At 42.1% G+C, this 15,961-nt stretch overlaps 1 long non-coding RNA gene across 1 annotated transcript in view; it reads left to right on the top strand.

Moving 5' to 3' along the window:
- Positions 1 to 1,020: 1,020 nt before the first annotated feature.
- LOC131276913 (uncharacterized) overlaps positions 1,021 to 15,961 on the top strand; it is a 92,854-nt gene continuing 77,913 nt past the window's right edge. The window contains exon 1 of the long non-coding RNA XR_009184138.1: positions 1,021 to 1,149. This is a non-coding gene — a long non-coding RNA (uncharacterized lncRNA). The remainder of the gene's footprint in view (positions 1,150 to 15,961) is intronic.

The raw sequence follows: 15,961 nt of genomic DNA, 5'->3' as shown, positions 1-15,961 counted from the left end.
CCTGTTACATGCTTTAATGAGCCTAGAATAGTTACCATTTTCATTTACTTTCAAGGTCTCCTACAATGGCAGAAAAGAAAATACAATAAGGATTGGACCATGTTGTGTTGTGTTTGTTCATGGCTTGGGGATTTTAAAACACAGATAGGAAACAGTGGTAAAGTCAAAGACCCCCTGAATAAGCACGACAGATACTTGTGGGTAGTATTGGTATTAGAATAATATTGAGTCTTACCATCCATGGACAATGGATGTCTAGACATACGTTTAGGTCTTCTAAAATTTCATTCACCTATGTTTGCTAATTGTTGAATTGCTTCACCCTTTCATTAAATTCATTCTTAGGTGTTTTATTTGTTAGAGGCTAAATGAATGGATTTTCTTTAAAAAATCTATTTCTTATTATTTTTGGCTGTATAAACAAAACTGACTTTTGAGTGTATGTGTAGTGCAATTCAAGTTTACTTAATGTCTTCACTTGTTCCAGTAGTGTTGTGGATTCTTTGGGATTGAGTATTTAAAACTCTATGTCATCTGTGTATTAGGACAGTTTACTTCTTCCATTCCAATTTGGATGACTATTTTCTTTTTCTTGCGCATTTGCTCTGGCTATAACTTCCAGTATAATGTTGAATAACAGTGATGAAAGTGAGCTAACATCTTGTTCCTGACCTAATGGGAAAGACTTTCAGTCTTCCACTTTTGAGTGTGTTAACAGTGGGTTATGTCAGTGCAGCTGTGAACAGAGTGGAATGTGTTCCCCCAATGACTGTCCACTCAGAGAGCAGCAGAAAGCCCCCAGGATGTGGGGTGCCTGTGAGTGCATTTCTAAAATCCTGGAATATGAGCTAATTGTCTAAGACCTACATTTTTGTGGTTTTGAATTACATATTTCTTACTAATATGCATGTGTTCAAGTTTTAATAATGAGATAATGATAGTATGCCTGAAATGTTTGTGTTCTTAAACTTTAAAAATTCCAAAAACCCTATTAAATGAACTTTTCTTTCTACAGGTTATTTATAAAATAGCACTTTAACTGGAGCAAGAACCAAGTACTCACTGGAGTCCTTGAGGACCATGAGAAGTATAAAGATTATTTTGCGGGATGTTGGTGTATGTTCCTGATGATAGATATAAAGCCATAAGGTGGTAATATTTTATTCCAGATATTAATGACATTGAACCTATGTGATTGTGAATCTAAAGCAATGGAAATTTTTTAAAAATTTGCTGAATATAAACTGCCGTTGCAAACACTAAGTATGTATGAAAAGACTGATATAAAATTAAATAGAAAATTAATAACTCTGTAGGCAAATGACTCAAAGTATAAAAACAAAACATTTCATCATAAAATAAATATAAGAAACTAAAATCTAATGATTGTAGGAATACAGTACATATATACACAAAGAACATAATTTAGAAATGAAATCCAGTGTAACTTACTGAAATAACTTAGATAATTGATTTTGAAAATATATGGACCTTTAGATTTTGGTGATGTGGTAATGTTCTATTCAAGAGAGGAGTACACATAAAAGAATATTCAGTGTCAGTTGGAGAAAGACAAAATAGATAACAAAGGGTGCAATAGAAGTAATGAGAGTGAGGGCCCGTTTATAAGAATGATAGAAGTACAGAATCCAGAAATATCAGGAAGAAAGCTTTCATCCGTCAAAACCTTTCATGAAAAATCTAGAAAGAGAAATCTGTGTTGTTGAGAAAGCTGTTTTGAATCTCACTTTAATCCACAATTTTTTAAAAGTGTACGAATACCAACAGAAAAAAATGCATGTTACTTTCAAGTACCTGTGTAATACAGGGAGAAAAGGAGTAAGTGAAGAGTATCTTACCGCGAATGAAAGCTCTTCGTCATGACTACATGATGTTCTGAAATATACTTTCTGAAAAGAAGATAAAAGGCATTAAGAAAATGAAACAATATATGATAAGACATCATAAGTTGGAAAAACTCATAGTGAATGAGGATACGATAATAAGAACAATGGGAAAATAGTTCAAAAGTGAAATGTAATCTCTTAGGAAATAGGGTGACAAGATGATGCTTAAGTACAAAGTGAAGGTTAAAAGAGTAGAAAGGGCTAAAAAGAAATTAAATGGAGAATGTTAAAATTCGTAAAAAAAACCTTTCTGAAAAGATGAGGAATGGTACAGATGGTCCAGTGTCTGCACCCTGAAGTGCCTGGACCAGGAGGTGGGTGGGGCCGTCCCAGTCCCTAGGCCCTGGCTGGGCCCTATGGTCTGCGTGGGCCTGCATGTGGGTGGGCCTGGAAGCTGCCCCCCCCCCATGATGCTCAGCTGCAGGCTGCAGGCCTTGGCAGGTGGTGTCCAGGCTTCAGCAGCCAGGCCTTGGGTGATGGCTGTGGCTCCCCAGGTGCCAGGCCACCTTGAGCTCTGCAGCCTGGGGATGTTTGTGGTAGGTGTTAGTCCTGTGCACTGGGGAGGGAGCCGACCCTTCTGCTGAGTTTCATGTCCTTTATTGCACTGAACGTCCTGCGGCTGGAGTGGGAGGTGGTGCATTTGTCTTCTGTGGACCTGAGGAGACTCCAGAGCACCGATTTCTAAATTAACGTGGTATGTTCCTGCTTGTCCAGGGCAGTCCTGGTTTATGTCTGTTGTCCTACCTTTTCATGTCACTCCCTCTCAGTAAGAATATCCTGATGTGACTTTATGTTATATGGTCATGTTATTGGGTGTATAATGAAATTTACTTAAGAAAGTTTGACTTAATGACTGAATAACTTAATAATTTAGGTAAAAGTTTAAAAATGGGATGTACGATCAACCACAGATATATATGCTTGTACCTGGCTGACTTATTCATTCAAGGAGGTAAGAGAAATTGTAAGTGGGTGTCTAGGAGGGGGTAGAACTGAGGGAATGGACTGGAGAGAGGGAGGCTTACCTTTAATTGTGTACCTGTTTCAACATTTGATTTGTTTTTTATTAATATGAGCATGTGTTTCTTTTCCACAAAATATAAAATAATAAATACAGATTATGGGGAGGGGTCACTCCAGGCATTTGAAGTATGTCCTGTTATGTGCATTTTCCTTCCAGGAGGCCCCTAGTCAGCTGAACATTCCTAGACAATAGGACAAAATTTTGGTTTTACGTTCATGTCCTTTGCTTTTTGAAATGTCATTAATTATTGATTCAAAAATTTAATGACTATAGGGTTATTCTAATTATACTTTTGTTCCTGTATGAGTTTTGTTAATTTGTATCTTTCAAGGAGTTTTGGGTCATTACATGTAAGTTATCAAACTCTTGGACATAGGGTTGTTCATAGTCTTGTTTGAGTATCCTTTCAATGTGTGGGGAACTAGTAGTGATGACCCCTCTTCCATTCCTGGTATTGGTAATTTGTATCTTCTCTGTTTTATGTTTGGTTAGCATAGAGGTTTATCAGTTTGATCTTTTCAAAGAACAAACTAATGCTTAATCTGGGCTTAGTTTTCATTTTTTGTGAGTAATGTGCAGGAGTGCACTTGCTGGGCTGTATGATAAGTGTATATTTAGTTTTAACGAAACGGGTAATTTTCAGAGTGACTATCATTTTTGAGCAATAAAGAGAGATCCAACTTCTGTGCATTCGCAACAGCATTTGGTATTGTTACTTTACATTGTCTTAATAATGGTGTAATTTGTATTTCCCTGATTGTTAATTATATCATTGCATCTCTTCATGTACTTATTTCCTATCCGTGTATCTAGTGTGGTGAAATGTTTGTTCATGTATTTTGCCCACTTTCTAATAGTAATGTTTTTATGATTGAATTTTGGAAATTCTTTTATTATATTCTAGATGGGAGTTTTATTTTTTTCCTAGAACCATGTCTGGAGTTTGAACCTGGGATCTCAAAAGTGGGAAGCCAGCATTCAACCACTGAGCCAAATTGGCTCGATCAAGTTGTTTTTTTTGTTTGCTTGCTGGTTCTATGCTGTTTTTTTTTTTTTAAAGAGGTATTGGAACTGAAGCTGGAACCTCCCATATGGGAAACAAGCACTCTCGCTTGAGCCATATCCACTCCCAATTTTCTAGATATCTGTTCCAGATATCAGCTCTAGATTTCCTAGATATGTGTTCTTTCTTTGTCATAAGTTTGCAAATATTTTTGCCCGTCAGTAGTTTGCCTTTATAATTTATCATTTGCAGATCAGTATTTTAAAGTTTGTTGAAGACCGACATGTCATTTTTGTTTTTTTATGGATCTCTCATTCAGTGCACTCTTCCTTAGGATTCTGTCTCCATGTTTTCAAATATCAAATAGTTTTGATGATGCCCCAGTATTTCTATTGCCTATTCTGACCACTCCACTGATTCTTCTGCTTCTGTGTAAAAATTAAAAAAAAAAATTTTTTTTTGTTTTTAAAGTAGCTTTAAATGACATAAATGTTCCATCAGAAATATAGGGGATTCCCGTATACTCTACTCCTTCCCCCTACCACACTTTCCCCCATGAACAACATCTTTCATTAGTGTGGTCCATTTCTTACGCAGCTACTGCTTTGTCTAATCCACCATGTATCTTGCTTGGACTACTGTGATAGTTGCCACCTGGTCTGCATTTTTTTTTTTTTTAAAGATTTATTTATTTAATTTCCCCCCCTCCCCTGGTTGTCTGTTCTTGGTGTCTATTTGCTGCGTCTTGTTGCTTTGTCCGCTTCTGTTGTCGTCAGCGACACGGGAAGTGTGGGTGGCGCCATTCCTGGGCAGGCTGCTCTTTCTTTTCACGCTGGGCGGCTCTCCTCACGGGCGCACTCCTTGCGCGTGGGGCTCCCCCACGCGGGGGACACCCTTGTGTGGCACGGCACTCCTTGCGCGCATCAGCGCTGTGCATGGCCAGCTCCACACGGGTCAAGGAGGCCCGGGGTTTGAACCGTGGACCTCCCATATGGTAGACGGACGCCCTAACCACTGGGCCAAAGTCCATTTCCCCCTGGTCTGCATTTTGCTCTGCTCGCCACTGTGTTCCGTTCTTATCTTGTAGCCCGAATGAGCCTGTTAAAGCCTGAGTCAGGTCCTGTCCCTTGTTATTCTTTACTGAACCCCTCATATATTCCCAGCTACAGTAAAATATGAAGCTCTTATACTGGACTACAATGTGTGCACCAAGTTTTACAAACAGTTTTATTGAGATAGATTCACATACCATACAATCTGTGAAAAGTGTCCACAGTTACTTTTAGTATGATCAAAGAGCTGTGCACTCATCACCACAATCAGGTTTAGAACATTTTCTCACTCCAAGAAGTAAAGCCCCATACCCCTTAGCAGTCACCTCTCAATCCCTGTCATCCCTCAACCCCAGCCTTAGCTAACAACTAATCTTACTCCATCTCTATAAATTTATTTATCCTGACATTTTATATTAATGAAATAGTAGAATATGTTAGTACTTTATATCTGGTTTCTTTCACTTAGCCTATTGCTTTCTTAAATTGTTGAAAATTTTTAATAGTGAAGTTGTATGTTTATAGAAAATTCATGTAAAAAATACAGTGTTCCCATGTATCTCTCTATTGACACTTTGCATTAGTGTGGTACCTTTTTTAGGATTGATGAAGGAAAATAAGATATTACTGATACCTATAGTCCATAGTTTTCATTAGGTGTTTTTTTCCATATACCATCCTATTATTAACAACATATAATAGTTTCATACATTTGTTACAATTCATGAAAAAATAGCCTTGTATTTGTACTATTAACCCTAGTCCATCATCCACAACAGTGTTCACTTAAACAATCCCGTGTTTTGGCTTCTAACTTTCCCTTCTAGTAAAGTACATGACCTTAAACTCCTCCTTTCAATCTTATTCATAAACATAATTCTGCACAGTTAACTACATTCCCAATAATGTGCTACCATCATCACTATCCTAAATAGAAATTGTGCACAATTCAAGCATCAACTCTACATTTGCTCCACCCATTCTGTCCCTTGGTAAGTTATATTCTAGAATATTTTCTTATTAAATATTCTTATTTATTATATCTAGATTTATTATATCTAGTTTGTGAGATCATACATTATTTGTCCTTTAGTGTCTGGCTTATTTCAATGAATATAATATCCTCAGGGTTCATCCATGTTGTCACACGCATCTGGACTTCATTCTTTCATAAAGCTGGATAATATTGTGTTGTATGTATTTACCACATTTTGTTTATCCATTCCTCTCTCGGTGGGTATTTGCTGTTACCTTTTGTATTTTGTGCGTTAACATTGGTACACAAATACTTGTCTTAAATCCTGCTTTCATTTGTTTTGGATGTATATCTAGAAGTGGGATTGCCAGGTCATATGTTAATTCCAATTTAACTTTTTGAGTTACTGCCCAACTGTTTTCCATACTTGGCTCCATTATTTATATTCCTGTCACCAGTGTATAAGGTTTGCTATTTATATACATCGTCACTAGCACTTGATATTTTCCAATTTTTACAATAATAGCCATTGTAATGGGTGTGATGTGATAACTCATCATACTTTTAATGTGCCTTTCCCTAATGGCTGATGAATTTGAGCATCTTTTCATATGCTTATTGGCCTTGGAGGTTAGCTGGTGACTGTCTTCCTTGTCCACTTGTCACTGGCTAATTCTTTGATGTGGAAATACCTCCTCACCACTTGGCTGCTTCCTCCTCCTTTGATCCCCAGCTCCAATCTCGTCTCCTCTGACTTGGGTAAAATAATTTTTTTGGGGATTCCAGGGCTGGACATTGAATCTGGGACCTTGTTTGTGGGAAGCTGGCACTGAACCACTGAGTCACTTGGTTTATTCATTTGCTTGTTTGTTTTTAGGAGGCACCAGGAACGAAACTTGGGCCATCCCGTATGGGAAGCAGGTGTTCAACTGTTTGAACCACATCCACTGCCAACATCTTTCTTACCTGCTCTGTTATCCTACCACTGACCCCTCATGTTGTATTTGCTGATTCTTTAGCTTTTGCTCCCTGGATTGTAAATGACTCCTATAAGGTTTACATTCCTCTCTCCCTGCCCTGGGCCTAGCACAGGGTCACATATACAGTCATCACTCACTCACCATTTCATAGAATGAAAAGAGTAGAGGACAGTGCCTGGTGCCTGGCTCTTTCCACCATCTGTACGATGCCTCTCCTGGCAGGGGAGGTGCTTTCAGACCATCACATTTGCAGGACTTGGATGTAGTTGAGACTCGCTGTGGGCTATGAGGTCATCCCAGCTAGGGTGGAATTGTGACTCCTGTGAAGTCATGTTCACAGGGTGTAGCCTAACGTTAGACTTCCCTGTACCTAGATCCTGACATGTACTTGCTGGGTCTCTTCAGGGAGAGTACTTGAGATCTTTGTGCCTGTCGCTCATCTGTAAAATGGTGATTCATAAACATACCCAAGTTTTAGACTTTGTTTTATAATTAAAATCTAATGTTAGCTTGCCTGCCTCCTCAAGCAGTCTCCTTCCATCCTTTATTCCTCCGAAAGGAGAGTCATGGACTCAGTGGGTCCTATGCGTATTTTAAGATAAATTGTCCAGAAATATGTCATATCTTAGGTATATGCATTTTACTATTTACAGAGCAGAGGTGACTTTTCATCCTTTGTTCACTCTGGTCCTAGGGCCTTGATGTCAGTCCCACACTCTCTAGGTGAGATGTGATTTGTCTAAACCTTAATTAAAAGCAAAAATAATCACCAGCTTCAAAACACTAGCTATATCAGATGTGTTTTATTGTGTGTACTAGTGATGACCCAGCCTGTTCCACTGTCAGACTCCCCTTCCCTGGGCCCACTCTCTTCACCCCAGGCTCCCCATCTACCAGTACCTTCCCCCAGGCTGCTTTTACCCTGGGCACCCCATCTGTCCTTTCCCTGGATCCACTATATCTTTTTTCTTTTTTTTAAGATTTACATTTTATTTCTCTCCCCTTCCCTCCCACCCTTGTTGTCTGCTCTCTGTGTCCATTCACTGTGTGTTCTTCTGTGTCCGCTTGCATTCTTGTCAGTAGCACCAGGAATCTGTGTCTCTTTGTGTTGAATCATCTTGCTGTGTCAGCTCTCTGTGTGTGTGGTGCCGCTCCTGGGCAGGCTGCGCTTTTTTCATGCGGGGCAGCTCTCCTTGCAGGGTCGTACTCCTTGTCCATGGGGCTTCCCTACACGGGGGACAACCTGTGTGGCAGGGCACTCCTTGCATGCATCAGCACTGCGCGTGGGCCACCTCCACATGGGTCAGGAGACCCTGGGTTTGAACCATGGACCTCCCGTGTGGTAGGCGGGTGCTCTGTCAGTTGAGCTAAATCCCTTCCCAATCTTGAATTCCCATCCCTTAAAGTCAAAACACATTTTAGGTTTCATCTGTCGTGCTGCTTTCCCCACCATATTAACTGGGACATCAAAACTTTAAAGAGTTAAGTCTGGCTTCATCTGTCTCCAGTTCTACACATCAGTGGCTTCTCTATACTTGATTTACAGAGGATAGATAAATTATATAAAAGAAAAAGAACCAGGTTTTTAAAATTTATTTCTCTCCCCTACCCCCCCACCCTGTAATCTGCTCTGTTTCCATTAATTGTGTGTGCTTCTGTGACCACTTATATCCTTATCAGCAGCACCGGGAATCTGTGTTTCTTTTTGTTGAGTCATCTTGCTGTGTCAGCTCTCCGTGTGTGTGGCGCCATTCTTGGGCAGGCTCCACTTTCTTACGCGCTGGATGGCTCTCCTTAATGGGCACACTCCTTGCGCGTGGGGCTCCCCTACGCCAGGGACACCCCTGCGTGGCAGGGCATTCCTTAGGCGCATTAGCACTGCGTGTGGGCCATCTCCACACGGGTTAGGGAGACCTGGGGTTTGAACTGTGGACCTCCCATGTAGTAGGCGGATGCCCTATCCATTAGGCCAAGTCCACTTCCCAGAACCAGGTTTTATTTCTAAAACGTCTGGAAGACTGACAAGAAAAATGGGAAGGGCAGGAGGCACCTGTGGGCAGCAGTGGGCTCTACTGGCTCCACGTCTGGAGGGGATGGTCCCAGGCTTCCGCTCCTGTCTCAGTAATCTGACTCCTCGGATTCTACCAGATGACAGCCCCAACCCCCAACTTCTGGAGCAAAACTGCAGGAAACATAGAGGAAATGGAAACCTTTGTCTTTGGGGCTCCATTTGGCTCTAGGAGTGCAGAGAACAGGCGTTGATTTGTATAACACTTTTAAAGTTGACAATCCCGGGTCCAGCCTGCAGGAAAGTGGACAAAGCTGCTTCTTGAGGTTCCGTTGGCGCAGGCCAGCATTTGCCTCTTAAAACTTGTCATGGTGGAGCCACACCTGGAGAGAAGTGAACGGGCTGAGGGCCCAAACAGTTGTGTCTCCTGCAAAGCCCTGACTCGTGGTGACAGAACCCTGAAGGCAAGGCTCCTCCTAGTGGGTTCATGAAATTAAAGGCTGGGATGGACGTGAATGTAAATCCAGTATGTCTCTGAGAGGTGCCAGGTCCTCCACAGGAAATAAGGGGGTATGTGGGGCATCAGTACCTTCATACACAGGGTTACTCTTAGGGGTGCTGACCCCTCTGTTGGCCATAGGGTGTTTTGGCTCCAGGGCCCCAGGTCTTTAGGCCTAAGCTTACCCCAAAGTGATATGTGGTGTGGGGGCCCCACTCCTTTCTCCTCTTATACGGAGTGCATCAGTGTTGGAGCTCAGATCTGTGACCTCCACTTGGCTCCCAAAGCTCTTATGTGCTGCTGAAACCTGACCTGGAGACGACTGGGGTGGTGCTGCTGAATGTTGAGCATCGCTGCCTCATGCTGGGGTTGAAATTGGTCACAGCACAGGGTGCGTTGGTGGTGGCTGCAAAGCCAGAGGCATTGCCTGTGCTGGAGGAGAACACGGCGGGGGTGGACCCAAAGGCCAGCTGGAGCCTGGCGTGGCTGCCCAAGGTGAAACCTCTAGGTATCAACCCACCAAAGCTAGCAGTGGTGATGTGCAGGGGTGCCTGGCCTTCAGCAGAGGTTGAGGTGGAAGTTGCCAGGTTTTCAAATTGGAAAGAATGGTCAAAGCCGAGGTTTCCAGGAAGCTGCCCACCAGGGACTCCAAATAGGAACTGGGGCGCTGCTACAGTGTTAAAGGGGAGTTTACACTTTGGGGTCGGGCTGCAGAACCCAAGTGTGTGCAGGCTGGGGGTGTCTGTTGCTGAGGCAGCGCTGCCGCTGGATGTGCCTGAAAGGCCTGGTCAGATGGGAAGAAGCTGGCACTGGAGCCAGCAGGAGGCCCACAGAGCAGTGGAGGGGGGAGGGATGTGGTATTCATCGGGGTGACCCGACGGTCAGAGGAAGGTGGGAAGTCAAGGCTGCAGGTGTGCTGGTTGAGGGGCTGGAAGTGGCTGCAGAAGCAGCCTCTGGAAGGCCCGTGGAGTGAGGGTCCCCAAGGCCCAGTGGTGGGAGGGGTGTCCATGAGAAGGAGTGAGGAGAGTCCACACACACCGGAATTGCTGAGCTCATTCTGAATGTGATGGGATACCTGCAGAGGGAGGAGGTGCTGGGAGCTGTGTGGAACTCAGAACTGGCATCAGTTGCAGCTGTCACAGACTCTGGGATGCACAGGGACTCCTGTCAGGGGTCTCCCCGAAATTGGCTTGACCATGCAGCAGCTGCAGGAGCAGGCTCTGGGCTTCTTTCACAGTTCCCACCTTCTGTGGTGCCGGGATCCAGGGCAGAAGAGGGCCTAGCACACAGCCCAGTCTGGTTGGTATCTGATGGTGGGGTGGCAGCAGGGCTCAGCGAGGTGAAAGAGGCTGAGGGGAGAGGGTGTGCCAGCATGTCAGGTGGGGCTGGGACAGTGAGGAGAGGATGGGTCTGCAGAGTAGCATTTCTTCTGAGGCAAAGGACCCACCGAGGTGGCCACTGCAGTGGATCCCAGGATGAGCCCTGGGCCTGGGGAGTCCTTCCCACACCTCCTCAGCTGTGAATTATTGTGGGGGATGCAGAGGCAGCTGGTTGAGGAGCAGTCCAGGGGCAGGCCAGGGGATGTACTAGAAGGCTCTGAGGTGCTGCATTCTGGGGTGCTTCAGTCTTACCACCCGGGGAACTGTTGATTCATCCAGCGCACTGCTTCCTTTTCCTGGGTCTAGATCCTCAGCAGTGACTCAGTACCCTAGCTGGTGTGTGTGTTTGTGTGTGTGTGTGAGAGTGTGATGGCAGCCTCAGGTGGGCCCGTCACCTGTGTGACAGCAGAGGAATTTTACATTAATGGTGCCTGGACTGTCGAATATGGGTGAGCCATCCCCTAACTTTTTCTGCTCTGAGGTGACCAAAGCCTGATTGATCTGGATATTTCTCGGGGTTTTCATGGAGGCCAAGGAGATAGGAAGATGCCCATCCTCACTCACATTCTTTGTTTATCTGTAGAGCAGCTGGGAGACAGACAGGGCTGGATCTCTCCTCTTCTCAGGGGCGGCAAACCTGGAATGGAGCTCTCTGAGTTCCTGACAGCATTTCCTATGTGCATGGTTCAGAGAGATCCAGGAGTTGTGGGTGGAGCTGCTTTCTGTGCTTTGGCAGGGAGTTTTCTCTTAAGGCCCAGGTCTGGGCAGGAGGGAGGCCAGACCTCCCCTGACTCTCAAAGGCCTAACTCAGACTCTGCAGTCCCAGAGCCATCGGAACCCTTTTTTCATTGTCTTGATAGGTCTTTGGCCTTGTTAGGAGCACAGCTTGCCCAGGGAACTGCACCCCTAGGATTAGGAATGCCTGGTAATTCAAACTAGGGGGCCGTGAAATGGAAAGTCATACGTAGGTTCCTCCAAGAAACCAGACCCCAGTGACGACCACAACCAAAAATGCTGTAAGTTGTGTCTAGTTCAGGGACATCATTTGTTTGTCATTGGTTAGAATTCCTCTCTAGGCCACTAGAATTAGCAACACATATTCAACCATAGCTATTTATGTTCTTTTTCTTTTTTATAAACTTTAACCTCTGAATACTTAGTGTGTGATTTCAAAATGTGTTCTGTGACTGAAAGTACAAAAAGAAAAAACAAAACCAATGTCATGCTCTAGCCAAGAGAAATGAATATTTTTGTTCGCCTAAAATCCCTGTGTGCCACTCTTTTAGCTGCTTAATTGTATGTCCTAGATAGAGGCCATTATGGTTCTCCTGTTTTTGACTTTGTTTGGAATTGTTTTTAGTGTTTGCTCTGGGGATAACTTCTCACATACTAATCAGTTAATTTTTTAACAATTCAAATAAAACGTAGATCCCTCAGAGTCATATAGAATATTTAAACCCTTCCTCTTGGTTATACTTGTCATATGCATTGGCCATCTACTCCCAAAATGGTCTAATTTCTGCCAAATACTCATTCATATATTCATTTAATGGTATCTGTTCCTGAAGTTCAAAATTTTCCTCTTATAATTATTTTTATTCTTCCTGGAGATGTTTCTTTTGCATCTTTATAGAAGCAGGTTGTCTAGTGATGAATTTAGATTTCTCTGTCCTCTCCGTTTTCTTTTTTGCCTTGAATCCTTGGACAGTTTTTGGTGTATGTAGTATTCTGGGTTGATATTATTTTATTTCAGCACTTCAAAGATCCTGTTTTACTCTCTTCTGGCCTCTGTTGGGTCTGAGGAGAAATGACAGGCCTTCAAATTGTTTTTCTCCTCTAATGTGTTATTTTTCTTAGGGTCCTTCAGAATTTTTCATCTTTGATTGTCAGCCGATATTTTAAATGATGTGTCAGGGTGTGATTTTCTGAGCTTCTCAGATCTGTGTATCACAAGGTTGGGTAGTGTTCAGGCTGTTTTAGCCCATATTTATTCTGAACCATTCTGTGTCTTCTCCCTTCAGCATTTAGCGTGAATATTGACTGTCCTACAGGTTTCTGAGGTTCTGTTAACTTTAGTTTAACCTTTTTGCCCTCTCTGTGTTCTTCATTATATCACGTTACTGCTCTAAGTTCCATGTCACTGATTCTTCCCTCTGTTACCTCCATTCTCTTATTTATCCCACCCAGGGAACTTCTGAATTGTGGGTTGTTGTGAACTTAGAAAATGAACATACATAGCATCATACAGGGCTCTCAACCTCACCCTACCACCAATGCCTTACAATGTCAAACATTTTTAATCATTAAAGAGCATCCTCAAAATATTACTAGTAATCAAAATACCTCATGATGGTGTATTTTTCCCCAAACCCACCCTATTATCATTATTTTTATATGATTTATATGTGAATATGCATAAACAATAGTGTGTAGTGGAAGTTGTGAACTTAACAAAGCAAACATGCATAACATCATAAAGGGGTCCCATACATCAGCCCACCGCCAACAGTGTTCATTGTTACGTGACATTTATAACAAAATATGAAAGAATGTAATCAAAATCTTACTACTAACTATAGTCCTTATCTTACATTTGGTGTATTTTTCCTCCAACCTATCCTATTATTGCTTTTAAAATATTTTTTTTGACAGAAGTTGTAAACTTAGGAAACAATCATACACATGTGTAGAATTCCCATACAACACCCCTCTATCAACATACCACTGTGTGATGGCACATTTGTTAAAGATTATGAAATAATATTGGGTTATTATCAGGTTTATAGCTTACATTTGGCACATTTTTTCCATACTCTCACATTATCAACACAGTACATCTTTGGCATATAAGCATGAATATTACGCCATTATTGTTAACCACAGTCCGTAGGTCATTTCAGTTGTATTTATCTCATGGTTCTCCATATTCCCACCCCCCCCTGCAACAGTGATGTATATCTCCTCTAGATCACAAAGGACACGCTGTCCTCTGTACCATCAACCGAAATTCTCATCCACCTCTGTGTTTACTGTGTTAGCCCCTAGATTATTCCCTAGCTGTCTGTCAATTTGCCTTTATATCCCTAGACTACACTTTTCAGTCACATTCCCATTTATATAACAGATGTTAATCACTATAATATATTACCATCAGCTATATATGTTTTCACCCTTTTACAGTACTCTTAATTAAAACGTCTACATAAATTAAATATCAGTAGTCCATGTCAGTCCTGCTCTTATCTCCTTGAAGCATCCACTACCTACTACTGAGTCTTCAAGATACTTTACTACATTTTTTTCCAGAAGCTTTATGGTTTTTGCTTTTGTATTTAGGATTTGGTTCTATTTTGAATTAATTTTTGTATAAGATGTGAGGTAGGGGTCCTTTTTCTTTCTTCTGGCTGTGGATATCCAGTTCTCCCAGCACCATTTGTTGAATGGACTGTTCTCCCTGAACTGGGTGCATCTGACAGGCTTGTCAAAAATCTCTTGACCCTTGATGTGAAGAACTGTTTGTGTTCCTTGAGAGAATCAGTCGATCTCAATAGTTTGGGTAGTCTCGTATTCATGCCCTCAGCATTGTTGCAAGTATCTGTAAATCTGGGCCCTGAAGTAGTGAAGATTGATTGTCACTATGGGCCATGAGGGGAGGAGGGGAGAGGTATAGAATAGATGGAAGCAGGGTAACTAGGGGGCAATGAAATTGCTCCACAAGATCATGTAACGATGGATATAGGACATGTTAATGTACACCAAAAATGTATGCAAGTCTATAAACTAAAGTGTAAACCATAATGTAAACACAGGGAAACTAAAAATTTAGAAATTTTACAGTCTGAAATACAAACCGTAATGTAAACCAAAATGGAACCAGGTTTGGAAGCTATGTTTCAAAATCTATACATCAGCTGCAGCAAATGTAACATGAACATGTAAAAAGATCGTTGCTGGGGAAGGGGGAAAGGGTTTGATATTGGATATATGGGAGTCCCCTCTATTGTGTATGTGAATTACTGTGATCTAAAACTTTTTTGAAGACAAGGTTAAAAATTAGAAAAAAAAATTAAAAAAAGAGGAATGAATGTAGACACTGAGGAGATGAAAGAAAGTGCCTTGCCACTGTACATACAGGGCAACACCTATTACAGTGATGAAAGGCAAAAAGTTAAAAACAAAGCTTTATGATATTTCTTATTTTTATTAATACACCAGTTCATTTTTTCTTTATCTTAATATTTCTAAATTAGTATGTGTATTTCTAATCTTTAAACCCATCAGTTTATTTCATTTTCCTATTAAGTGCATTTGGCAATATATTAGACTTCATTGTTGAAGACATTTTGGACCACAGAGAGTTTCACCTATGGGGAGGGGAGGAGCACTGTTGTGGGTTGTTATTGATGTGGGTAGCATGATTGGGAGGGTGTTCTCCAGGGCATGTATATAGGGGCCATAAAAATGTTCTGATATATGTTGGGTATTTTTATAGTAGTTACAGTTACAAACGACAACTGAGGGAGTACGGAGTTCCTACTCAGGAGAGCTCTGTAACATTCCCCGATGGAACAGCAGTAATCCCCCAAGTGCAACAGCAAAGACCAACAAGGAAGGATGGTCCAACGATGAGCCCTTGATAATGATGACTATGCTTATGAGGCTGTGTGCCTGAAATGTGAACTAGGCCTAGAGCTGCAGGGTGCCTAAGAATTACCTCTTGAGAGCCTCCATGTTGCTCAAATGTGGCCAATATCTAAACTAAACTCAGCACGTAATGCAATACCTTCCCCCCAGTGTGAGACATGACTCCCAGGGATGAGCCTCCCGGGCACTGATGGATTATTACCAGTCACCAACTGGTGATGCAGCTAGAAAGAGACCTTGAATAAAAGGTCAACTCAGACCAACAGAGTATCTCAGCCTTCATATAGGATGTGTTAAAAACTGCTGTTTTACCTTGTATAAAAGGGGGAAATGGCAAAGAGAAATGAGTATATATGGATGACAGTCTTCAAAAAAGAGTTGGGGGGGGGTCATCAGAGTGGTCGTGCTTACGCACACCTCAGCAGGACCCCAGAAACAGCTTCAGGAGATACAACCCTAGGTACTGGTTCTCCTGAAGGCTATGGAGAC

This window comes from Dasypus novemcinctus, chromosome 30, assembly GCF_030445035.2.
Source record: "Dasypus novemcinctus isolate mDasNov1 chromosome 30, mDasNov1.1.hap2, whole genome shotgun sequence".
Classification (NCBI taxonomy): Eukaryota; Metazoa; Chordata; class Mammalia; order Cingulata; family Dasypodidae; genus Dasypus; species Dasypus novemcinctus.
The sequence above is the reverse complement of the archived record's forward strand: the minus strand, read 5'-3'. Positions and strand labels throughout refer to the sequence as shown.